The 25,924-nt window shown below is 41.9% G+C and overlaps 1 protein-coding gene across 1 annotated transcript in view; it reads left to right on the plus strand.

Annotated features, from left to right (window-relative positions):
• The window catches only part of pdgfc (platelet derived growth factor C), a 116,163-nt gene that overhangs the window by 32,062 nt on the left and 58,177 nt on the right, over positions 1-25,924 (plus strand). The window lies entirely within an intron of this gene.

Below are 25,924 nucleotides of genomic sequence, written 5' to 3' on the forward strand. Positions count from 1 at the left end.
GACTATCAAATAAAACGTCTGAGCATGAAGTGTCGTTACAGGATGTCCATTTGAGGTGGTTTGTATTTCATTAATACAGTGGTCAAGTGGTCTCATTCTCCTGTCCGAATTTACCTTGAGATTTTGCAGGATCTACTGAAATGTGGCTTTTTCCTCAAACAATTTTTTTGTTGAAAATATAGACAATAGACAATAAACAATAGGTACAGAAGTAGGCCATTCGACCCTTCGAGCCAGCACCGCCATTCAATGTGATCATGGCTGATCATCCCCAATGTAGGTGCCAGCTGCCTCCACCTACAGCCCGGTATCTTTTTGTTTTTTTGTTTTTTTGTTTTTGTTAAAGTGTGTTTTTGATGTTTTTTTAAATGTCTTTATGTGGGGGAAGCGGGCATGGTAAGGGGGATACCGTCCTTCAGTCGCTTCCTGGAGAGGACGTGACTATTATTCGAGTCACGTCCTCGCCCCCCCCCAGCGGCCTACCTGGATTGGCGCGGCCTTTCCTGCCGGGATCGACCAGAGCTCCAGCAGCGGCGGGACAGCGCTGAAACATCGCGGGGCTGGCGATGCCTTACCAGGGATCGGTAAGTGCTGGAGCCCGGAGTGCTGGACCTGCTGCACCGACATCATGGAGCTGCGGTTTGCGGGCTCCCAACGCGGGCGGCGCTGATAGACAACGCAGGGTCCTGCGACTCCGCCCGGCTCGGCCGCTGCGGACTCGGGAGCTGCGGACTCGGGAGCTGCGGACTCCGGCTGCGGGAGGCGGCTGATCTGGAGGTCCGGGCCGCTGAGGAGGAGGATGTTCACCGTCGGGGTTCGGCGTCGGCGTTCCATCAGCCCGGCGTGAGGGCCTGAACATCGGGCCACCCGGGGCGGCGACTGCGGGTGCTAGGAAGGCCTCGACCACGAGTGAACAACTGGGAAGAACGGAGGGGAGGCTGGCTGGACTATGGTGCCTTCCTCACCTTGGTGCCACTGTGTTATGTTGTGTCGTGGGCTTTCAGTGTTTGTGCTTTTTTTTAAATTCTATTTTATTTTTAATATGTTTTATTATTTATTATTATTTATTATTTTTATGATACTGCCTGTAAGGGAAATTCATTTCGTTGTCTCTAACTGAGACAATGACAATAAATTTGAATACAATACAATACAATAAGGACCCCGTTCCTGCCTTCTCCCCATATCCCCTGACTCCGCTATCTTTAAGAACCCTATCTAGCTCTCTCTTGAAAGTATCCAGAGAACCGGCCTCCACCGCCCTCTGAGGCAGAGAATTCCACAGACTCACAACTCTCTGTGTGGAAAAGTGTTTCCTCATCTCCATTCTAAATGGCTTACCCCTTATACTTAAACAGTGGCCCCAGGTTCTGGAATCCCCCAACATGTTTTCTGCCTCTAGCGTGTCCAAACCCTTAATAATCTTATATGTTTCAATAAAATATCCTCTCATCCTTCTAAGGTGAGAAGAGTGTACAAGCCCAGCTGCTCCATTCTCTCAGCATATGACAGTCCCACCATCCCAGAAATTAATCTTGTAAACCTACAGCAAGAATGTCCTTCCTCAAATTAAGGGTCCAAAACTGCACACAATACTCCAGGTGTGGTCTCACTCGGGCCCTGTACAACTGCAGAACGTCCTCTTTGCTCCTATACTCAACTCCTTGTTACGAAGGCCAACATGCCATTCGCTTTCTTCATTGCCTGTTGTACCTGCATGCTTACTTTCATTGGTACACAAAAATGCTGGAGAAACTCAGCGGGTGCAGCAGCTATGGAGCGAAGGAAATAGGTGACGTTTCGGGCCGAAACCCTTCTTCAGGGTGCTTACTTTCATTGACTGATGAACGAGGACCCCCCAGATCCCGTTGTACTTCCCCTTTTCCCAACATGACACGATGTAGTTTGCTCCTTTCCCCCCCATCAACTTATGGCATTGCTCAAATATAAGTGCGTCATACAAGAATATTTCCTTGCTTTATATATTTACAATTTTCTCAAACTTGAGGTGATGTTTTTAGATTTACAATGAACATGTCATTTGCATGTCACCCACATTCATTACTGTAAAATAACATGAATAATTGTCATATTGGCATTTTATTTTACCCTTTTTCTTTTATAAGTGTCAGTACTCTCCTTCAGAATGTTGTTCTCTTGAGAGGTTATAACTCATCCCTTCCAACCAAAACCACCCATTTCATCCCTAAAACTAACTGCCACATAGAAAACATTGAAATAAATTGAGATATTTTGGGCTGGAGCTGAATGTAACTCGTGGAGTCCCTGAGAGATTGGTTCTTTGTCCTCAGTTGTTCACAATTACAATCAATGACGTGAAATAAAGAATGAAATATAAGGTTTCCAAGTTTGTCGCAGATGAAAATATCTAAGTAGAAGGGCATGTTTTCATGAGGACATTATGATTCTGCAGTGTATATGGATAAATTGAGTGATTGGATGAAAATGTGGCAAATGGAGTTTAATATGGACAGTGTGAGACCATACACTTTGGAAAAAGGAAGGAAAATGAATGTTACTATCAAAATAGAGACCGTAAATGAGTGTAGTTCAGAGAGATCGAGGTGTTCTAGTCCATGAATCAGAACATATCAGCAGACAGGTCCAACAAGTAATTAAAAAGGTGAATGTTGGTCTTTACTATAAAGTGGTTGGACTTTAAGAAGAGAGAAGTGTTAGACAACAGACAATAGGTGCAGGAGTAGGCCATTCGGCCCTTCGAGCCAGCACTGCCATTCAATGTGATCATGGCTGATCATCCCCAATCAGTCCCCTGTTCCTGCCTTTTCCCCATATCTCCTGAATCCGCTTTTTATAAGAGCTCTATCCAGCTCTCTCTTGAAAATCCTCAGAGAACCAGCCTCCATCGCCCTCTGAGGCAGAGAATTCCACAGACTCACAACTCTCAGTGTGAAAAAGTGTTTCCTCATCTCCGTTCTAAATGGCTTACCCCTTATTCGTAAACAATGGCCCCTGGTTCTGGACTCCCCCAACATCGGGAACATGTTTCCTGCCTCTAGTGTGTCCAAACCCTTAATAATCTTATATGTTTCAATAAGATCCCCTCTCATCCTTCTAAACTACAGAGTATACAAGTCCAGCTGCTCCATTCTCTCAGCATATGACAGTCCCGCCATCCAGGAATTAACCTTGTAAACCTACGCTGCACTCCCTCAATAGCAAGAATGTCCTTCCTCAAATTAGGGGACCAAAACTGCACACAATACTCCCAAGTGTGGTCTCACTAGGGCCCTATACAACTGCAGAAGGACATCTTTGCTCCTATATTCAACAATTTGAAGTTGTTGTTACAATTGTGTAGAGCGTTGGTGAAACCGCACCTTTGATGCCATGCACGGCTTTGGCCCCCTATTTAAAAAATAATATACTGGTATTAGAGATTGTATGAATGAGATTCACTAGACTAATTCTTCAGATAAGAGTTATTTTCCTCTCAAGAGATTCTAGACAGTTTGGGTCCATAGTCCTTGACAATTATGAGAATGAGGGGTGAAGAATAATAGGTGTTTGAAGGCGACCATGAGTGTAGTGGACTAAAGGGACAGTTTCTGTACTGTATGATTCTGTAGTTCAATGAAACACTGATTTGCTCTTGAGACCCTACTGCCACTTCTCTTCTTTTTGGCACTTTCCATGTAATCTCAGGAGATGCAATAATTCCCCTTTCACTTTTCAGGGGTGGTAAGGTGGCGCAGGGATAGTGTTGCTGCCTTACAGCGCTAGAGACCCGGGTTCGATCCTGACTATGGGTGCTGTCTGCATGAAGTTCATATGATCTCCCCGTGACCTGCAAGTGTTTTCTCCTGCTGCTCAGGTTTCCCCCCCTGTACCTTCAAAGACATACAGTTTTGTAGATTAATTGGCTTCAGTAAAATTGTCAAATTGTTCCCGTAGGATTGTGTGTAGGATAGTGTTAGTGTGCGGGGATCGCTGGTCGGCGTGGACTTGGTGGGCTGGAGGGACAGTTTCCACGCTGTATCTCTAAACTAAACTAAACTAAACTAAACTAAACTAAACTAAACTAAACTAAACTAAACTAAACAGCCGTATGAATATTTATTTCTCCAACTTCAATAACCCTTTAATTTCCCTCTCTCTCTCCATCCCTCACCAACCCCAGTCTTGGTACTAGTTTCACTGGTGTCCTGGTGAGTTTCACTGTCAGTATAGCTCATTTTCACCTTGCCCACTACTTGCTAAGCACTTTAACTCCCCCTCCATTCCTACACTGACCTTTCTGACCTGGACCTCTTCCCCTGTCAGAGTGAGGCCCAGCACAAATTGGAGGAGCAGCCCCTCATATTTTGGTTGGGCAGCTTACACCCTAGTAGTATGAATATTAACTTCTCTAATTTCACTTAACCCTTGCTTTCCCTCTCTCTCCATTCCTCCCCCACCCTGGTTCTCTGACCAGTCTGACAGTCCCCCCTAGCTAACAATCATTTATTCTACATTTTCCTTGCTCCTCGTCCCCTTTGTTCTCCCCATTTCACATCTTACCCCTCCTTATCTCTGTGTCATCCTCTCCCCTGATTACACATTCTGTGTATAAACCAGCATCTGCAGTTCCTTCCTACACACTTGTTGAGTGTTTCAGCAATTTATGTTCTAATTTCAAATGTTCCTGTGTAATCCTTTGCGAAAGTGTTCAAAATTAGATCCAGCTATAAATCTTGTGGACTAAGATAGCTGGTTACTAGCCCCAAATAACACAAAAATCACGACAGGCTTTTGGAACCTGGATTGAACAGCTGAAACCGTGCTATATATTTTGTTACAGTGAAGGTTATCAGAACAATTTAGTAGCAATGAGAAGACAGGGCAAGTTCAGAAGCCATCGGTGGGCAGGGCATACATTTGTTTGCTGTTGCTGGCAACTCCACTTTATATAACAACTCAAGTAACAATGCCTTCCAGACCTTGTCACACAAAATCAGTATGAAATGGGTTGAGAAATGGGAAGGCCGAGAGTGTTGGCATGGACATGGGCCACGCATGGTCCAGCCCATTTGATTGAGAAATAGTTTCTTCAGTCTTCAAAATCAGAAGAAATTCCATAAAGAAGAATGTAAATTAAGTCATAAATGCATTCAAAGCAATATAATCAATTACATTTCCCATACACAAAGCTAGCAAAGAAAATTAAACTATGTGGAATTATTGGCAAATTAGCCAAGTAAATTGTAAACTTCTGGAGCAGTAGCAAGCAGATGCTGAAAACTTCTTTAGCTGGAGTCATTGGTTTGTGAAGTTTCAAAGCGATCTGTTCGGGTCACATGCTCTTTGCCAATTTATAAATCATACGAAGAAGCTCTAAACATGCTACATTTCTCTCTTTTGTCATTTAATCATTTCTGTCACCGTCCTTCGGTACTTTCCTCTCTTTTGAACTTTCTCCACTTCTGTACTGCTTAGAAACTGTTACTTGAAACTGGAATTCGCCTTTATGGGCATTTAAAGAAAACCAGAAAGTGCTGGAAATGTTCAGCGGGTTAAGCAGCATCTGTGAGAAAGAGTGTTAATCCTTCAGGGAGATATCCTTTCATCATCATGCTGAAATGTTAGCTGGAGCTGGGAGGTTGGCTCGGGCATTAGGAGTGAGCATTGGTTGGGCGTTTGAGGTGAAGGTTGCAGAACACGTGGTGGTGGGAACGGAGGGGGGGGGGAATGGGGGGGGGGGTGGATAACTGATTGGTGGGAGGTTAGTTATCAGGGAGTATTCATAAAGCAACAGTGTGGGGAGAGACAGTAGATAGCTTGGGGGAGACAGTGGGTCAGGTAAGCAAATTGGTGAGCAGGAGGGTGAGGATGAGGAGAGCAGAACAATACTTTGCTTATTGTCACGTGCATTGAGGTGCAGTGAAAAACGTTGTTGTTTGTGCCAATACGAACAACAACTTCTGGCTGCTCAACCTTGAGAATGTCATGCAGCTGTTCCGAGACATCCTGGACCCTGGCACCAGGGAGGCAGTGCACCATCCTACAGTCTCGACTGCTGTCACAGTGTCTCCTGTCTTCACCCCTAACTAAAGAGTCCCCTACCATCAGGCTTTACCTAACGGTACCCTTCTCCTTCGAGACCAGCACTACCATTAAATATGATAATGGCTGATCATTCAAAATCAGTACCCCGTTCCTGCTTTCACCCCATATCCCTTGATTCGATTAGCCCCTGGGTGCTATATCTAACTCTTAATATATAATCTTGATATAACTCCCCCCCCCACCCCCCCTCCCTCCCAGACAGTACCCAGAGTGTACCTGTTTTGAAGGGGGATGGCCACAGGAGTCATCTGCACTCTGTGCCTATTACCCTTCCTTGTGGTCACCCACCTTCTCTCTTCCACGCAGACCTAGCACAATCAGGAAGCCAGGAAGCGAGCGGGAAGATCATCTCTGAAACCTCTCACCCTGGCCACAAACTCTTTGAATCACTTCCCTCTGAAAGGCGACTCTGGGCTGTCAAATCTGCCGCAGCCAGACATAAAAACAGCTTTGTTTCCACGAGTAGTAGCTCTACTCAATAACCAAAAATCTGTAGCCTCCTTTTGCTCTGGTATTTTATTTAATTCACATGTTTAATCAATGATGTTTTATTATTCATATCTAATGTTTTATGTTTCATTCCTAACTGTCACTGTATGTTGTTGTCACTTGTGGGCAGAGCACTAAGACAAATTCCTTGTATGTGAATACTTGGCCAATAAACTTATTCATATTCATAGTCATAATCATACTTTATTAGCCAAGTATGTTAAAGATGAAAAGGACAGACAGACTGTAGGCGAGGCTGCCATTGAAGCGCCACCCGGTGGACAAATAGCCTATATATCCAGGTGTGGCAACATCGCTATACAGGCTTGCTGCTCAAAGCTACCTCTCCAACTCTGCCCTACAGTTGACTTTGAGGAGTTGTAGTTGATGGAGAATCGTCAAGTGTTATGAAGAAAATCTGAAAATGTCTGCACTGTCTCTGGAGTCTTGATTAGTACAGGTGTCAGGGGTTATGGGGAGAAGGCAGGAGAATGGGGTTAGGAGGGAGAGATAGATCAGCCATGATTGAATGGTGGAGTAGACGATGGGCTGAATGGCCTAATTCTGCTCCTATCACTTATGACCTTATGAGTCATAGAAACACAGAAACATAGAAAATAGGTGCAGGAGGAGGCCATTTGGCCCTTCGAGCCAGCACCGCCATTCATTGTGATCATGGCTGATCATCCACAATCAGTAACTTATGCCCGCCTTCACCCCATACCCCTTGATTCCGCTAGCCCCAAGAGCTCTATCTACAATAACTCCCTTTTAAATTAATCCAGTGAATTGGCCTTCACTGCCTTCTGTGGCAGAGAATTCCACAAATTCACAACTCTCTGGGTGAAAAAGTTTTTTCTCATCTCTGTTTTAAATGGCCTCCCCTTTATTCTTAGACTGTGGCCCCTGTTTCTGGACTCCCCCAACATTTGGAACATTTTTCCTGCATCTAGCTTGTCCGTCCATTTTATAATTTTATATGTTTCTATAAGATATCCTCTCATCCTTCTAAATTCCAGTGAATACAAGCCCAGTCTTAACAATCTTTCCTCATATGACAGTCCCGCCATCCCGGGAACATTTTTCCCGCATCTACCCTGTCCATTAAGAATTTTATATGTTTCTCTAAGATGCCCTCTCATCCTTCTAAATTCCAGTGAATACAAGCCCAGACGAGCCCAGATTGAGCAAAGCAACGGAGACTGGATCTTGTAGTCCGCTTCTCACATTCACTGCTCATTCCATCCCTGTAGCTGTGCTACAGTCGTTTGGCTCCTGTGCTGCTCATGGTATTGCTGCTGCCACTGTCCCTCAATGAGACTCAGCTGGCTGCGATCCCCAGTTGAACTGCAGGCAACAAATAGTCAGAACCTGTCTATGGACCTTCCCACCAACATATCTGTCAGGAAGACATTTCACCATCTCCAAACGATTTTCAGGGACATTTGAAGGCAATTGAAAACACTGTAAGTACATCGAAATAACTTTGAGAACAAAATCATTAATTAGAAACACGTGAAATTAATGAATTATAATCACTAATATGCATGTAAACAAATAAAAATAACCAATAAACTTATCTAAACTCAGATTTTCCTTGATGGTCAAAAGGATGGTGTTCACCAGATTGAGCAAGTATTGGTGGCATGAAACTAAGTGGTCAGATACACGGGACCTCAGCTTGGACATGAGTTTATCTGAGCCCCAGCTTGCTGCTGACTGCCATGCTACAGCATAAGTGTAGAAATCCAAGATAGACTGAAGAAGGGTCTGAAGAAGTATCTCAACCCGAAACGTCTCCTATTCCTTCTCTCCAGAGATGCTGCCTGTCCAGCTGAGTTACTTCAGCATTTTGAGTCTATCTTCGGTTTAAACCAGCATCTGCAGTTCCTTCCTACACATTGACTGCCACCTGTTCTGTACTGAGTTGCTGATTCTCTATGGACCTGCTGGCTCGATTCTTCTTGCCGAATAATCCAAAGAAACACATGCAGTTTTTTTACTTATATTGTTCATTTAAAATCACCTCACCACCAAAATGACACTCACAAAGGTGAATCCAACATGTCATCAAAAGCACAGCATGAAACATCTGTTTTATCTCTGATTCATTGCAACTCTCTGAGCCTTGACACACAAACTGGCCCAGTTTTAAGTTGTTGAAGTACTTTTGTCCTCAAAGAAGACAGTCCTCAATCAATATTTCTCATTTTTTTACAGCGGGGAAAGACATGAAGACTAGGAAACTTGGGAAAGTTAATGAGATGTCTTGAGGACAGTCTTGAGGACAATCCTTTTTTTTTGTCTAACTGTAGTCCTGTAGATCTGTGTCCAAGATGGCTGCCGTGAAGAGAGAGTGGACGCTGGCGCGCTTTGGCTGCCGCTGCTCTCTCTTCACACTGTGTTTTTGATTTTCTGTTTTTGGATTGAATTCTGTTTTTAATTTGTGTCTCTGTGATGTCTTTTTTACCTGTTCTATTCCGATTATATGTTTTTATTCCGATTACTATGTAAGGTGTCCTTGAGATGTCTGAAAGGCGCCCATTAAATAAAATGTATTATTATTATTATTAGTCCTTATTAGAGTTGAGAAAGTGTTGGATATCCAATGACATATAAAGCAAGGTAGATCCCCCGGACCTGATCAGATATATCCAAGGACATTATGGCAAGCTAGATAGGAAACTGCATCAGTGCTGATTGAGATGTAGAACTGATCGCAGGACATGGGTGATGGGTACATGAAGACGGGAGGGTGGGTAATCTTGTGCCCATATTTAAGAAGGGCTGCAGAGAAAAAGCTGGGAACGATAGACCAGTGAGTTTAACATTTGTGGGCGTAAAAGGGTCTACTAGAGAGGGTTCTGAGACCTAAGATATCTATATTCATTTGTAAAGATGGGTTGATTAGGGATAGTCAGCGTGGCTTTTTGCACGAGAGTTGTGTCTTACAACTTTGATTGAGTGTTTTGTAGAAGTAACCAAGAAGGTTGATGAGAGCAGGGCTATAGACGCAGTCCATGTTGACGTCAACAAGGTTTTTGGTAAGGTTCTGCCTGGTAGGCTGCTCTGGATGGTTAGATTACATGGCATGCAGGGAGAGCTAGATAACTGCATGCAGAAATGGCTTCACGATAGGGAGCGGAGGAGCGTGGGGATGAAAGGTTGTTTTTTTCAGATTGGAGTCCTGTGACTGGTGGTGTGGGTCAGGGTCTGACGCTGGCCAATTTGCTGTCTTTCACCTACATCAAAGATTTGGATGAGGGCGTACAAGCCATGATTAGTAAGTTTGCAGATGGCACTAAAATAGGTGATGTCATGGACAGTGAAGATGGTTATCAAGATTTACAGTAGTATCTAGATCAACTGGACAAGTGGGCAGGGAAATGGCAAATGGAGTGCAAATGGAGCAAACAGCACAGCACATCATTTTCGACAGTGCTGCGGTCCTCCGCCCCCCTGGCGGAGGGGTAGACCTCACGGCCCTCAACAACAGCACATTGAACTGGCTACAGTGCCTGGAGGGTGTTAGTTAACTTTTGCTGCCTCAAACGCAAGAAGAAGAGTGTAATTCAGACAAATGTGATGTGTTTACATTTTGGGATGTCAAACAAGGCAGGACTTTTACAGTGAGTGGTAGGGCCCTCATGAGTGTTGTAGAGCAGAATGATCGAGTACAGGTAAATAGTTCCCTGAAAGTGGCATCATCGGGTGGTGAAGACTGGCCAAAGGCTTTCTTTTGGAAGTGCAGAAATTGAGTAGACACGTTGGGACATTCTGTTACATTTGTACAAGATGCTGGTGAGGTCATGCTTGGAGTATTAAGTTCAGTTTTGTTCAGCTTCACCATGTGGCAGGATGTATGCTGTTCAGCTGGAAAGAGTGCGGAGAAGTTTTACGATGATGTTGGCAGGACTCAAGGGACGGAGTTATAGGGAGAGTTTGGCAGGCTAGGTGCGCAAGAGGCTGACCGGTAATATGATAGAGGTATATAAAATCCTGATGGGAATAGAAAGGGTGAATTTCTCAGGCTAGAGGAATCCAGAAATTGAGGGCACAGATTCAACTTGAGATGGGAAAAATTTACTAGTAACCTGAAAGGTGGGTGTATGACATGGGCTGCCAGATTAATTAGTTGAGGCAGGTTTGATAAAAACATTTAAAAGACATTTGAACATGTTACATGGATAGGAAAGGTTGAGAAGGATATGGTTCTAATGCAGGCAAATGGAAGTTGTTTGGTTGGTAGACACAAAATGCTGGCGTAACTGAATGGACAGGCAGCGTCTCTGAAGAGAAGGAATGGGTTCGGGTCGGGACCCTTCTTCAGACTGATGTCAGGGGAGTGGGCAGGACAGAGATAGAATGCAGTCGGAGTGGTTTGGTTAGGGTATCTTGGTCGGCATGGATGGGTTGGGCCAAAGGGCAGGAGTCCATGCTGTGTGACTCTGTCTCTGACTGTGAAATCTATTAACCTGACATCTCATTAATATCTAACACTAAGTTATCTTTGAATATAGGGAAGTATTCTTTGTTTTGTTAATTTCTTTGAAGTAAGTGCGGTGTTGAAGGAAACAGAGTTGATAAGTTTAGATTGATTATAAGAGGCTGCTTCGTTGTACATGATGATAGTCAGATTGAGCATGTTCAGGAATATTTGATTGTTGCATTTATGAATAAGTTTATTTATGTTGATATCTTTAAATAGAACTATAATGGGACAGTTACTATTACCTCACAACTGTCAGGGACTCAGATTTGATCCTGACCTTGGGTGCTGCCAATGTGAAACTTACGCATTATTCCTGGGAGTGTTTAAGTTTGTGCCAAGTTTGCTCTAATTTTCTCCCACATCCTAAAGACGTACTCAGATAATTGGTGCAGTAATTCATCCCTTGGCGTAGATGTGGCAAAACGATCAAAGGGAAGTTATTGGTGATATAGAAGAGATAATGTGTTGCAGTTCAGGAAAATAAGAAGAGGATAAAGGAGTCTAATAGGCTTGCTCCCCGAGGAGCTAGCATCAACTAAATAGGCCAAATAGTTTCCTTTTGTGTTGTAATAAGTAAGTGAATAGCTTCAGGAAAAGGTTCCAAGAATGTGCACACAAAGGCAACATTTATAGTTCAAATGGCAATATACAAGACTCATTTTGGCAAAACCAAATGCTACTGTTCTGTTGTAAAATCTCCTGTGTGCTATTGAATGTACAAAGCAGTGTTTTATACTTGCCATCGGGTTTAAAACAAAATTACCTTCAAGTCTCAAATCACAGTTGATTCAGAAAAAGATAAAGTTTCAATGGCAGTAAATGGGAAAGAATAATCAGAAAGCATTGTGGAATTTGGACTGTATATTTTAAACTATTCAAAAGTAGACCACATGTGAGGTCAACTGAGATGAAATAGATATCAACAGTGGGAGGTTGGTCATAGACTGGAGCCACACAAAACTGATGATGCTTAAATATTGAGCTATAAACGGTGCTGGAGGAACCCTGTAGATCAGGCAACATCTGTGGAGGGAATGGATAGATGGCGCTTCAGTTCAAGGCCCTTCTTCAGGCTGAAAAACAGTCTGAAGAAGAGTCCCTACTTGAATGTTGCTGATGCATAGACAACATTTGGGTCAGACTTTTCTTCGTACACTTCTTATCTCCATAGATGTCTGATTTGCCGAGTTCCTCTGAAACTTATTTTTGGCACGTACTTGAATTACACTCTAGTTTGGAATCTGATCCAAATGCTGTATCAAAAATCTCTGTGAAAGTATTGGGAAATTAATTGATGCTAGATCCAAAACAATGCCCGAGGGTTCTGCCGTGTAGGCAACAGGGATCAAATTACCCACATTAGTAGCACCTTTTTGAAGAGATCTGATCTGAGATAGTAGCCCTTGAACGATCACCTCACAAAGTAGCCTGTCACTGTTTCAGATATTGCAGTGTTGTAGGGAATGAGTGCATGCTACAATAATGGGAAAAGTGTGTCAGGACCTCTCAAAAGAGAGAAAAAGGTGACTAGATCTCTGACAGTAGACAACATTTCTTGTCTGCCTTCGATTTTTCCAGCATCTGCAGTTCTTTCTTAAACACTAGATCTCTGACACTCTGTTTGCAGAGCTTCCTTGAGTAGACCACTCATGACAATCAGCTCCCCAGGAAGAGTCTGAGAGCATGAGTGTCCTTTGTGAATGCCATGCACAGTTGGGTGCTGTAATGCTTCAGCCAACATGGAGCTGTCTGCTCCACAAACTCATCAAGCCACCAGACTCGCTGAGAAAAACATTGCGTGCTTCAGAAAATAGTTTTTCTCACATGGAAGAACTGGAAATTCATGAGGCCTCAATCATGCAGTCTCAAGGACATACAATGCTAAGAGAAGACAAACTTTTCTTCCCAGAGTGATCGAGACTTAGCTCGACTTAATAAGCCCTGTTCCAATACCTAGTTCAAGAAACCATAGCTGTTTATAGATGAGGGAAGAAGCACAGGCTTTTGGGGGATATAAATGCATCTAAGTGAACTCATTGGACTTCACCTCGGACTGGGATACAGAAGGGTGCCAGACCACTGTTCATGGAGTCACCAGCATGCGGTATAAAGGCTCACTGTTTGGTTTGTTTTGCTGCTGCTGTTTTATTATTGTTTCAATAAATGTTTCATTTTTAATTTTATACGGTTGAAGTTTTTCTTCTCCATCGTTCATTCAAATTCTCAAAACCTGCTTCTACGATTATAAGAGCCTTGGAATGAAGGCAAATACCTCCCAAGGTTTAATTGTAAAGTTCACAATGACAAAAATTGAATGATAATTCCCTTGCCTAATTGAGAATGCCTTCATGCAGCGCTGAGCAGGAAAATATCATGTAACATAATATATGAATCTGCAGGAGTCCTGAGACAAGGCTTTAAGAGTGAGAATGTAAGGGAATCTAAATTATTCTACAGCTATAAGATGACCTGATTATACCGTATCTGGATAGGAGCAAATCTCGGTATCATACTTTGGTGAGTGTCTTTGGCCTTGCGAGAGGGGGCAGCATGGATTTATTGCAATTAAACCTGTACTCCCACGATTAAACATTGAGGAGACATACTTAATAGCATTTGGAAGGTCAGTTGATGATTTAAACAACATTTGTAAGATATTAAGAAAAACTGTTAAAAAAAAATGGATAGAGAGAGTTGGGTGAAGTCTACAGAATAAAAAGACAGACGCAAATCTAGATGCAGAGTTTTCAGGATTGTAGTTTGAAAACACTTCTACACACAGAGAATGGTAAATATATTGATCCCTCTTTTGCAAACATCAACCAACGCTTTGTTATATGTTGTCCGAGGTAAATACATTTATAGAAACCAAGATATTGTGCGTCCTGAGGAAAATGTGGAATTTATTAGAAGAACAACCATGATCTCACCAAATGATAGAATCGGTTCAAGGACCTAGATGGACACTTCTCATTCAATCTTCATATTTAAAAGGCCGGTTGTACTTGTTCTGGCATGCACTCTCTGAGATAAATTGTTTGTTTAAATCTAGGTCTGAACTGGATTTTGGCTTTTGGATTTATTGAAATAAAATTATTTCTGTTTAGTCCATTTCAATAATGGCCTAAATTAGAAGTATTCTAATCTTCTGCTTGTTGGTTAAGGGAAATAATGGATGTTTCATAGTTTTATATCATCATCACTAAGCTACATATATTTTCCTGAATTATCCAAAAGCCCCAAATCATTCAGTTTTTCATTTATTTCCATGCATTTCTTTTGAGCTACACAGACAACTTACATCTCCTATCCTTGTCCTACTGGTGTATATTAAAGTCTCCATTCATGAGCATTATGAATAATGTTAATCATAATCATAAATGAAATACGTTAAACATTGCTTAATATATTTTTCAAAACAGTTGTTCCCCTATTGCTTCCTTTCTTGCAGGCATATACACAACTTTATTACACACCAATGCAGGTGGACGATCTGTGCTAACAGCTCAAGGCCACTAACTTCCAATAGATTTGCCACTGTGCTGGTGCTTGCAAGTATTGATGAGGGGGATTAGGAATGCAGTCTAGCTTTCCAACATTGACAGCACTGCCAGGGGCTGCTCTTCCTGACATATAATAATGGAATAAAGCAAATTCTATCTCCAAGACACACGTAATACAAAATATGAAATTTGGTGACAGTCTTTAAGCTGTACATGCTGGAAATCTGTGATTTTTAAAAAAAATTGAAAATGCTGGAAATGCCCAGCTGGTCAGGAAGCACATGTGGGAAGAGAACCAGAGTTAATGTTTGAGGTCAAAGACGCTCAGTTAAAACTGATAAAGAGAGAAGACAACTGAAAACACCAAAAAAATAATGATTGCAGAAGGAACTCTCAATGCAATTACAAAAAAAACACAAAGTGCTGGAGTAACTCGGTGGATCAGACTGTATCTCTGGAGAACATGGATAGGCACCATTTCAGGTCGGATTCCATCATCAGATTAATGATTTCTCTCTTTGACAGTTCTGACAACGGGTCTTTGACCTGAGATATTATTACAAGGCTCTCTTTCTACAGATGATTATTTTCAATATTTTCCAATAAGATGTATCTGTGATCAGAAACCCCCTTTACTGTACCAGAAAATGTGATCACAGTGATGACCAAACTGGAGGCTTGAGAGAGTAGCACAGATTTCTACACAGTGCCCAGGTGAGGGGGAAGACTAAAGGTGTAGGAACATGCTATCCGTTTGGTCACATGGCTGCAATTAGTTGCCATTTGTATATTGTGAATGTGTCAGTGTTATAAAACTGTTTTTTTGCATTCTGATAGGGAACCATAATACCAAACATGAAATGTGCATGAAAAGGTGTCATGACGAAGTGAATAATGAGGCATTGATGTATATGTTGGTTTTAATACGGTGGCGCAGTGGGCATGTTGCTGCCTGCCAGCAGTTGCAGTGCAGGAGACCCAGGTTCGATCCCGACTACGGGCGCTGTCTATACGGAGTTTGTACCTTCTTCTTGTGACCGCGTGGGTTTTCTCTGAGACCTTCGGTATCCTCCCACACTCCAAAAACGTACAGATTTGTAGGTTAATTGGCTTGATATAAGTGTAAATTTTCCCTAATGTGTGTAGGATAGTGGTAATGTGCAGGGATCGCTGGTCGGTGCGGGCTCAGTGGAGATGTATGCCTATGGGATGTCTTTGTGTCAAAAGTATTGCTAGTACAGGAGCTGCTTGAACTCAGTTGGGTGGGGGGGGGAGTGGTGATTTAAGAGATTGCCATGTTAGTTTCCAAAGCAAACCTCTTAAATGACCAGCAGTTGCGGTTGGAGCCCCAAGTGATTGTTAATTCTGCAATCATCTGAAAGTAATAGCCTCTTATGTCTCCACTTATCACCGTCCAGCCTTCAGTTTGGAGATGTGCCCAATGCATAATCAAATGTAGGTGAGATAGTTATTTTTTGTGGATTTAACTACCTTTAAACTAAAGTCATTTAGGTTTACAAAACTTGCACTTAAACTTGCCCTGCTTCCGACATCCTAAGGGTAAATAATATGAGAAATTCTAAACAATAAACTGCGAGACAGAAAAATGAACCTTTTGTACTAAATAAAACTGCCCCATTATGCCTCAAATACTGCACAACTGCCAGACAAAGGGTGGTAAGTAAATATAATGAGCTGCCAGAGCTGGCAGTTGAGGCAAGTAAAGTCATAGAGTGATACAGCGTGGAATCAGGCCCTTTGGCCTAACTTGCCCATGCCGGCCAACATGTCCCTACTACACTAGTCCCACCTACCTGCATTTGGCTCATATCCCTCCACACCCGTCCTATCCATGTACCTGTCTAAATGTTTCTTAAATGTTGGGATAGTCCCAGCCTCAATTACCTCCTCTGACAGCTTGTTCCATACCCCACCACCCTTTGCGTGAAAACGTTACCCCTCAGATTCCTATTAAATCTTTTCCCCTTCACCTTAAAGCTATGATCTCGATTCACCTACTCTGCGCAAGAGACTCTGTGCATCTACCCGATCTATTCCTCTCATGATTTTATACATCTCTATAAGATCACCCTTATCCTCCTGTGCTCCAAGGTACAGAGTCCCAGTCTACACAACTCCCTCTAGCTCAAACCCTCTGTACATGGCACCATCCTCGTAAATCTTCACTGTACCATTTCCAACTTGGCAATATCTTTCCTATAACACGTTGCCCAGAACTGAACACAATACTCTAAATGCAGCTTCACTAAAGTCTTATACAACTGCAACATGACTTCCCAACATCTATGTGTAGGAAAGAACTGCAGATGCTAGTTTAAATCGAAGGTAGGGACAAAATGCTGGAGTAACTCAGCAGGACAGGCAGTTTTCGGGTTTCGGGTCGAGTTTTAGTCTGAAGAAGGGTCTCGAACCGAAACGTCACCCATTCCTTCTCTCCTGTGATGCTGCCTAACCCAACTTCTATACTCAATACACCTACTGATGAAGGCCAATGTGCCAAATGCATTTGATTACCCTAGAAGTTGTTTCTTGATTAATTGGTCTTTTATTGAAGTAGTACAAAACAAAGAAATAAATCATATAACTTTTCGTTCTTATTAACTGTTTAATCCGTGTTGTGTAGAGTCGTGTGAGAGTATGGCGTCTTGTGATAGTGATCGCGGTAAAAAAACTGTCTCAACCATCCCTCGAGGCTAAATTGAATTCCCAATCTCTGTGACTACGCCAGCCTCCTCAGACATAGACACACCCTACTACTTGTCAAACCCCACCCACAAGCATACCAAAAGAGATAAGACGAAATATCTAGATATGGCTATAATATACTAACTTAAGTATAAATGACTCCTACATCCATGATATTCCCTAAGCAACAGTCCTTTTACATCAAGGTTGAAATGTGCCTTCCCTCATCTTCTATCTGCTATCTCAAATTAAATGAGGACCTTCAGAATTAATCCATCCCGCTCCATAAATGATACACAAATGGGCAGAAGTAGACTTTGATGGAGAATACTGTATCAGTCATAATCGTATTGAATAACGAAACAGGCAGGGGATTTAAGATACAGTAGACATGCATCCATCTTTTCATGGCAAAGGCCAGGGGATTCATAATCGATCTTCTCCATTGTGGGTGAACACATTCTACAAATGCGGTATCAATGCATTTTTCATCATTTGCTGCCTTGCCTCTGCATTTTTGGCATTTGCTACCAATTTGAAAGAAAAAGGGGTTTTTAATAGTTAATGGTTATCTTAAATTATACAGTCAATTGCAGAGGTGGAATGTGACCATGAATCCATCAAATGTATGTAAAAAGAACTGCATTTGGGGAACAAATCTGCTCAAGCCATGACCAGAGGAAAAAGACAAATTCAATTGGAGCTCAAAATTCCAACCTATCACTCCGGGGCGAGCAAATCAAGTCCCTTTCAAAACTTAGACTCAAAATGCTGGAGTAACTCAGCGGGACAGACAGCATTTTCAGAGATGCTGCATGTCCCGCTGAGTTACTCCTGCATTTTGTGTCTACCAACAAGATCAGAGTGTCATCTTTTAAAGACACACTCCATGTTTCTTTGGTTTAAATCAGCATCCGCTGTTCCTTCCTTCATGCTTTCAACACTTGTTCTTCCTTATTCCAGATTTTTAAACTGAACATTCCATATAAATTATGTATCATTTATGTAAAACTATAATTATGTGAAACATGTAAATTCCTGCGTTCTTCATGCTGTAGGTTCCATAAGATTGATGCTCCAACTCCTGGACAGGTCCTTTGATTGACCACCAATCAAATATAGATTTATTCCCAAGAGGAATTGTGTTTCTCAGATTATTTTTCCTTGGGAAGAATCCAGATCCCAGTGATTCCCCACTGATTCAATTACACCATCATCTATTTTTTTTCCCAGGACCTCAAAGTTAAAAGTTGAAGCAAAATCATTTCAACATTCCTCATATTTTCTCTGATTTAGCATTAAAATATTGACGGAATGTTCATGTAAAATGTAAAAATCTACAACAGAGACAAGTTAATGCTATCCAGGAAGCCAGTGGCAATTAATAAAATGAGGGATTTACAAAAAAAAAAAAGACTTTTATTGAATGAATTTTACTGCAGTCCAGAAGGAAGCAGAGGCATCTAATTCTAATTCATAAGGTACAAGATTGCCATTCGTTGACTTTTTTTTTAAAAGGACTGGTTATAAAATTATCCACCAAGCTCAAACACTATACCTTCAGCTCCCTGCAAATCAGCATACAGGTATTCAGCAACATGTCTATTTGCTCTCACATATAATTCAACTGGCAGCAATTTTCATGCCACCCAAGTATTTTCTGGTTTACTCAAATGATTCTTTTGTTTCTACCACCTCAAACAAATTTGTCGCCTATAAAGCAACTGACTTCTTATTCCCTTTGCATGTTTTCCCTTCTCCTTCCCAGCTTCTGCATATAAAAGAGACTATGTCCACAATCATAACTCTCTGCTCGAAGATACAATGTTCAACATGATAGAAAGGTTAAGGGAGAGACACCAAATATTACTGTCATCATCGAGTGGAGTAGGATGCAGCTGAAATAGCTGACAAAGCAACAATATTACTGGTGGTCACACTGGTGATTCCTCCCAGCGTAATAATATTTTATAATTTAAAGCATTAAAAAATTCAACTTCAATCAACACTTGAAAATATCATAGTCAGGCATTTCCTTTGCGATCTCCCAGTCACTCATTATTATCCCACATATTTCTCTCCCTGCTTCTGAATGTCCCAGGAGCTTGTCGAAGGGGGTCCTCAGGATAGTGCCCAAGGTTCAATCTTCTGGAACATCTTCATCTATGACCTTCCTACATCCAATCGATAAAATGGTCGTAGCACAAGGGGAGGCCATTAAGTCCCCGTAGAGAATTTGCTGAAATTATTCAGCCAGTGCGACATCCCATCCACTTCTCTGCAGCCTTGCAAATTTTGGCTCACCCTATATTTTGGCAATTCTTTCTTAAGTCCACGATAGAACCTGCCTCCACCACATCTACATTCCTGATTCCCAACATGCGCAGCGTAAAAAAAAGGTTTTCCTCATTTTGCATTTAATTCTCTTCCCTTGGATTTAAGCTTGTTGTTAGTCTCCATGGTACCATCATGGTACACTATAAATGGGAATGTTTGCTGATGACGGCACAGTGTTAATATCATTTGTATCTCCTCGGAAAATGAAGCTGCTCAGGCCTGCCTGTCGGAGGAACTAGACAACACTCAGGCACGGGCTGATGGGTGGCACATAGCATTGCTGTCTCACAAGTGACAGAGGATGTGCATCTCCAAGCAGAGAGTCTATCCATTTCTCCAGACACTCAACCACAATAGCCTTCGAGTGCTCGTTCTACACTGGGCGACTCACCTCCTGACTCTGCAGAGCATCCAAAAGGCATATGATGACATCCAAAAGGCATACGATGAAATAACCTGCATTTGCCTGGAAGGTGCAGCTCCAACAACACGAAAGATGCCATTGGACTTCCGCTGAAGACCACTTCCGTAATTGAACAAAATAAACCGATACAAATCTGATAATCAACCTTGGAGTAATGCAAATCAAAAAGATTCAGATGCTGGAAATCTGAACCAAAATTAGAAAATTCAGGAAACACACAGGAGATGGGGCGGCATCTGTGGAAAGAGAAATCTGTTAACTTTTTCTGTTTCCACAGATGCTGCCTCACGTGTTGAGTATTTCAGCCTCACAATAATCTTCCTCCTTAGGAGTCATCATCAGGCAATGCAACCCTGCAGGCAAGTTATAGCTATAAAAGTGAAAATGTGGATGGGTTGGATATTGATGCCAAAACACAATGTGTTCATGCAACCCTGGGGATATAGGCACAAACATTTGGCCAAGAATAAGAAGTGATTGTAAAACGTGTTGAAGGACATATCAAAGAGCTGAGGAGCAATGCAGCCAAAACTTTACAGAAACCCAGCCATTAATTTTTCATGGAAGCTTAGATGAATCTGCCCTGCATTTAGCATATCAAATTCTGCTCTTCCCCGTGATTCAAACAGATGCTTAGACTGCTGGGTTAGCTGAGTCTACTCAGACAGGGACTCATCTTTTACAGTCTACACTTTGTAAATTAGTGGAAGAGAAGCATGTCATTTTACAATGGGGGTGATGCCACAGGAGCTGCATTTAGAATATAAAGCATGGAAAAGTACACACAAGAAAATAACCTTTGGTCTCTGATGTCTGTGCCGACCATGATGCCAAATTAAATTAATCCCATCTGCCAGCACGTGATCCAAATCCTTCCACTTCTTGTATGTTCATGTTCCCATCTAAATGCCTCTTAAGCACACCATCATGTCCGTATCAACCACCACCCCGAGCACTGTGTTCCAGGCATCCACCACTCTCTGTATAAAAAAACTTGCCCCGCACATCTCCTTTAAACTTTTCCCATCTCACCTTAAAGCTGTGCCCTATACTATTTGACATTTCTACCCTAGGAAAAAGACTCTGTCTGTCTTATGAATTCTATGTGTTTCCCTGCAGCCTCTGACACTGCAGAGAATACAATCCAAGTTTATCCAACGTCTCCTTATAGCTAATATTGTAATCCAGGCAAATCCTGGTGAACTACTTCTGCACCCTCTGCAAAGTTTCTGCATCCTTCCTGTAAAGGGATTACCAGGATTCCTCACAATATTCCAAATGCAGCCTAACCAAAGTATTACACAACTGCTTCCCAACTCTCATCCTTGTTGGTATCCTTCACAATGTCAATATATCTGTCCCTTCCCCTAACCAATACTCAACATGGTGACAGCATCTGTCTAGATAAAAGACTGCCTTTGTAACAGCTGAGGAGATCGAGTCAGCCCCCTAATGGCCTTGAGCTCTGATGGTGGTTTCGTTTAGTTTAGTTTAGAGATACAGTACAGATACAGAACCAGAGTCTGCACGGAGTCCGCACCGACCAGCGATCCCCGCACACTAACACTATCCTACACACTAGAGACAATTTGCTTATACCAAGCCAGTTAACCTGCAAACCTGTACGTCTTTGGAGTGTGGGAGGCTGCCTCAAGCCAATGGCATGTATCATTAAGGATCCCAACCATCTGCTTAAGGCCCTCTACTTGTTGCTACAGTTGGGCAGGAGATACATAAACCCCAAGTCCCTCACCACCAGGTTCAGGAACAGCTACGTCCCTGCACACATCAGCTTCCTGATCCAACATGCACAACCCTAATTGTACCTCCCCAATGGAACACTGCGGACCACCTCTTGTACCACCTGGAACTTGTTTTCTAATTGTGTTTTTGCACAAATTTCTTGCTCTTTACACACTTTCACTTCCCACTTTCTTGTAGAATGTATGTATTAGTTATGCCTTTGTGTGTTGACTACGGCTATGTGCCCATGATGTAGCTGCAAGCACAATTTTCATTGTACCGATGCTTATGACAATAAATTTGACTTGACTTGATCTGAGGTACTACTGCTGTATATTAAGTTTGTTACTAAAGATGTTGCTGTTGCTCCTCTTCTGCCTATTCATCTTAGTGGACCTAATTCAAGGAAGCATGGACATTAAGAGGCAGATTCTTCAGGGTCAATAAACTAAACAAAAACATTTTTAAAATATATAGTTTTGTCAATAAATAGCCATTGACATTAAGACGTATTGGCTATTCCATCTTCCAACAATCCCGTTAGGCTTTAACTAGAGTGGAGACCTGGGTCTCTATATCCACTGTCTGACCAAATGTTTTCTCAACAATGATGCATGCTTCTGGCAACAGAGCAATCCTGCCTTTTTTTCTTAAGTTTCTTACTGACCATAAAAAGTAATGTTTAACTAAGTACCAATTATAATTTGGAATGTATTTTTGGAAAGAGTACACAACGTATAACAGTGTTGCAGAAACATAGCCTGCCTTATGTAAATGTGCGAGAGTTTGTAAGTACAGTCCTTTAAGCTGCCTGATAGCAGGCACACAGAATGCTGCCGACACTGATTCCACACCTAGATATCCAGAGCCAAATGTCAATGAATGCCTGCAGGAGGCTCTAGAGAAGGATGGAAAAGGTTACGATCAATTTGATTTGGCAGTTGTTACCTAGGTTTTGAGTCTGCATCTAATTGCTATAAGGTGACCATGACAGGAAAAGTGATATCATATATGTGTAATCATATATTCATTAAGATGTCAATAGTCATAGAATGATACAGTGTGGAAACAGGCCCTTCGGCCCAACTTGCCCTCACTGACCAACATGCCCCAGCTACCACCTGCCCGCATTTGGTCAGTATCCCTCCAAACCTGTCAACCCCATGTACCTGTCTAACTGTTTCTTATATATTTGAATAGTCCCTGCCTCAACTATCTCGTCTGACAGCTTGTTCCATGCACCCACCACCCTTTGTGTGGAAAAAGTTACCTCTTAGATTCCTATTAAATCCTTTCCCGTTCACCTTAAACCTATGTTCTCTGGACCTTGTTTCACCTACTCTGGGCAAGAGACTTTGTGCGTCTACCTAATCTATTCCTCTCATGATTTATACAACTCTATCAGATCACCCCTCACCCTCCTGCACTCCAAGGAATAGAGTCCCAGCATACTCAACCTCTCCCTACAGCTCAGACCCTCCAGTGCTGGCAACATCCTTGTAAAGTATCTGCAATGAGTCAACTCGAACACATATTAAGATACAACACATGTTTATTAAATCGATATACAGCAAGGATCTGCAGTCATCACATCTCCGAGCTGCTACTCATACTAACTAGTGTAAGCAGGCTCTTGATAATATGAAGCACATAACAGGCAGTCACTACTAACAAACACTATAATTGTTATCTGAGGAAAGATTGGAAAGACTGGGGTTGTATTCACAGGAATTTAGAAGGATGAGAGAGGATCTTATAAAAGCACATCAAATTATAAAAGGAATGGACAAGCTAGATGCAGGAAAAATGTTCCCAATGTTGGGGGAGTCCAGAACCTGGGGCCACAGTCTAAGAATAAAGGGGAGGCCATTTAAAACTGAGATGAGAAAAAACCTTTTCACCCAGAGACTTGTGAATTTGTGGAATTCCCTACCACAGAGGGCAGTGGAGGCCAATTCACTGGATGAATTTAAAAGAGTTAGATAGAGCTCTAGGGGCTAGCGGAATCAAGGGGTATGGGGAGAAGACAGGCACGGGTTACTGATTGTGGATGATCAGCCATGATCACATTGAACGGCGGTGCTGGCTCGAAGGGCCGAATGGCCTCCTCCGGCACCTATTTTCTATGTTTCTGTGTCATTGACATCTCGCTGCTTTAGTTTTATATCTACATGTATCTCTTAACTCCATAGTCTCCATTCTTGTCCTACCCTCCGACAGGCACCCTTCATTCACTCCCCCCCCTCCCCCCTCCTGGTTACATCAGCCCTTGTCACCTACCATGCTATCTGCTTTCCACCTCCCAGTCCCAATCACATTCCAGTCAGGCTGGCTTTTGGCCATCAGTGCATATCTGGCTCAGTTTGTGGCTGGCCCATTTCCAGCCATGCTTCCATCACACAACCGTCCCCATTCGACATTGCAGTCTCAGCACATGCTTGGCCCAATCCCCTGCACACATTTTCCATTGGTAAATATTTGAGCTAAGATAAACATGGCTATCTAGTGGCAGCCATCTTTAAAGCACCATGCTTTATACATCAAGTTTGGCAGCTGACCATGTTCATCAATGCATTGTGCTTCCTACCTTTGACAGTAGCAACTGCTAATACTGTATCCAGCATTCCAGCATAACGTCATTCCTTAAACATTTCCCTGGCATTTGGATGGAAAATTGCCTTTGGTATTGGCTTTCATGACATCTGAAACAGGTTTTGCTCCAATGTCATTCTGAGATCCTAATTACATGATTGGGAAATAGTGAAAAATTGGCTTGCTTCCATATGAACATTATACATGATAAAGCACAAATAATTAACATGATAGAAAATAATTAACAAAGATAAAAATCTCAGACATTATAATCGGCATTAACTATTTATTCAAAATCTTTCATAAAATTGTTGGTTGAAGAAAATGAGAAATAGAAGTGGGGTTGATGATTGCCACTTTTACCTGCTTTTCCAAGTTTATAACAGTGAAATAACTTTTGACCAAGAATAAATGCAGACAAGTTTTATTAAATTAGTTGTCCCGCTGAGTTACTCCAGCATTTTGTGTCCGTCTTCGGTGTAAACCAACATCTGCAGTTCCTTCCTAACAAAAACCTTAAATGTGTGTGCATTTCTCTTTCTGATTCTTCATTGTAATGCAATACCAGTGCTTCTTTTTGGATGAATGCAATGTCCAGAAATCACACATCATTTCTGAACTACACTGTAAAACAACATTTATTCTTCTCCTGGGGAACAATGTTCATTTTTTTTAAACTGGCATGGACCTTTTCCATTTTTGCAATGGTTGAATGCCATGGTTGTTGTAGGTACAAAATACGCACTCATATATTTAACATTTCAGTATCTTCAAACATGATAACACATTTCATTTTCTCTCCTTTACTTTCAATAGTCGACCTGTCTGCCTTACATTATTGTGAAGTTATACTCCATTCCAGATGGCTCATGAGTAGGTTTATTCAAATTTGAAGGGGCCAATCTAAAATCAAAATGTATCTAATTTCCTGTGACAAGGGATGGATACACCAGGCGATTCTCACAACAACAGTGTTCGCTGGATCCTTTGAAGCACAGGCTTGACCTGACAATTTATGCCTGCATTACTCCAAGTGGGAAGCTATTTGATTTAAGTCAAAGTGAGCTGGCCGAAAGGAATCAGGGAGAAAGATTGGGAGACAATGAACAGCAGAGAAGGGAATTGAAAAACGACACATAGGGAGAAAAATACAGAAATGGGAGAAAGAATGGCAGAATGAGAGACAAAAATTTTGATTCCTGATCATTTGAAAAAACAATACTATGAAAGAAATAAACCACCTGAAGGTGTAGTATTGTTGTGAAGATATTTCTGCAGTTCAACATTGTATTTTGAGACAATTAGAAATTTTACGAGCATATTCAGTATTTTGGCTTGAATGCTAATGCAAAAGATTGTCCTCAATCCAATTGCCTGAATGTATATCTGTAACCTGACAATTTGAGTAACATGGAAGGGCTTGTGGCAACTGCTTCACCTGTAACAGATTACTCCTCAGATTATACGGTTTTAATATAATAATCTTCACAAATAGTATTTCTCCTGTTGCTTGAACATTTAAAATACGTTAGTTGATAGGTGATCCATACA

The sequence above is a fragment of the Amblyraja radiata genome, chromosome 1, assembly GCF_010909765.2.
Source record: "Amblyraja radiata isolate CabotCenter1 chromosome 1, sAmbRad1.1.pri, whole genome shotgun sequence".
In the NCBI taxonomy this organism is placed as follows: domain Eukaryota; kingdom Metazoa; phylum Chordata; class Chondrichthyes; order Rajiformes; family Rajidae; genus Amblyraja; species Amblyraja radiata.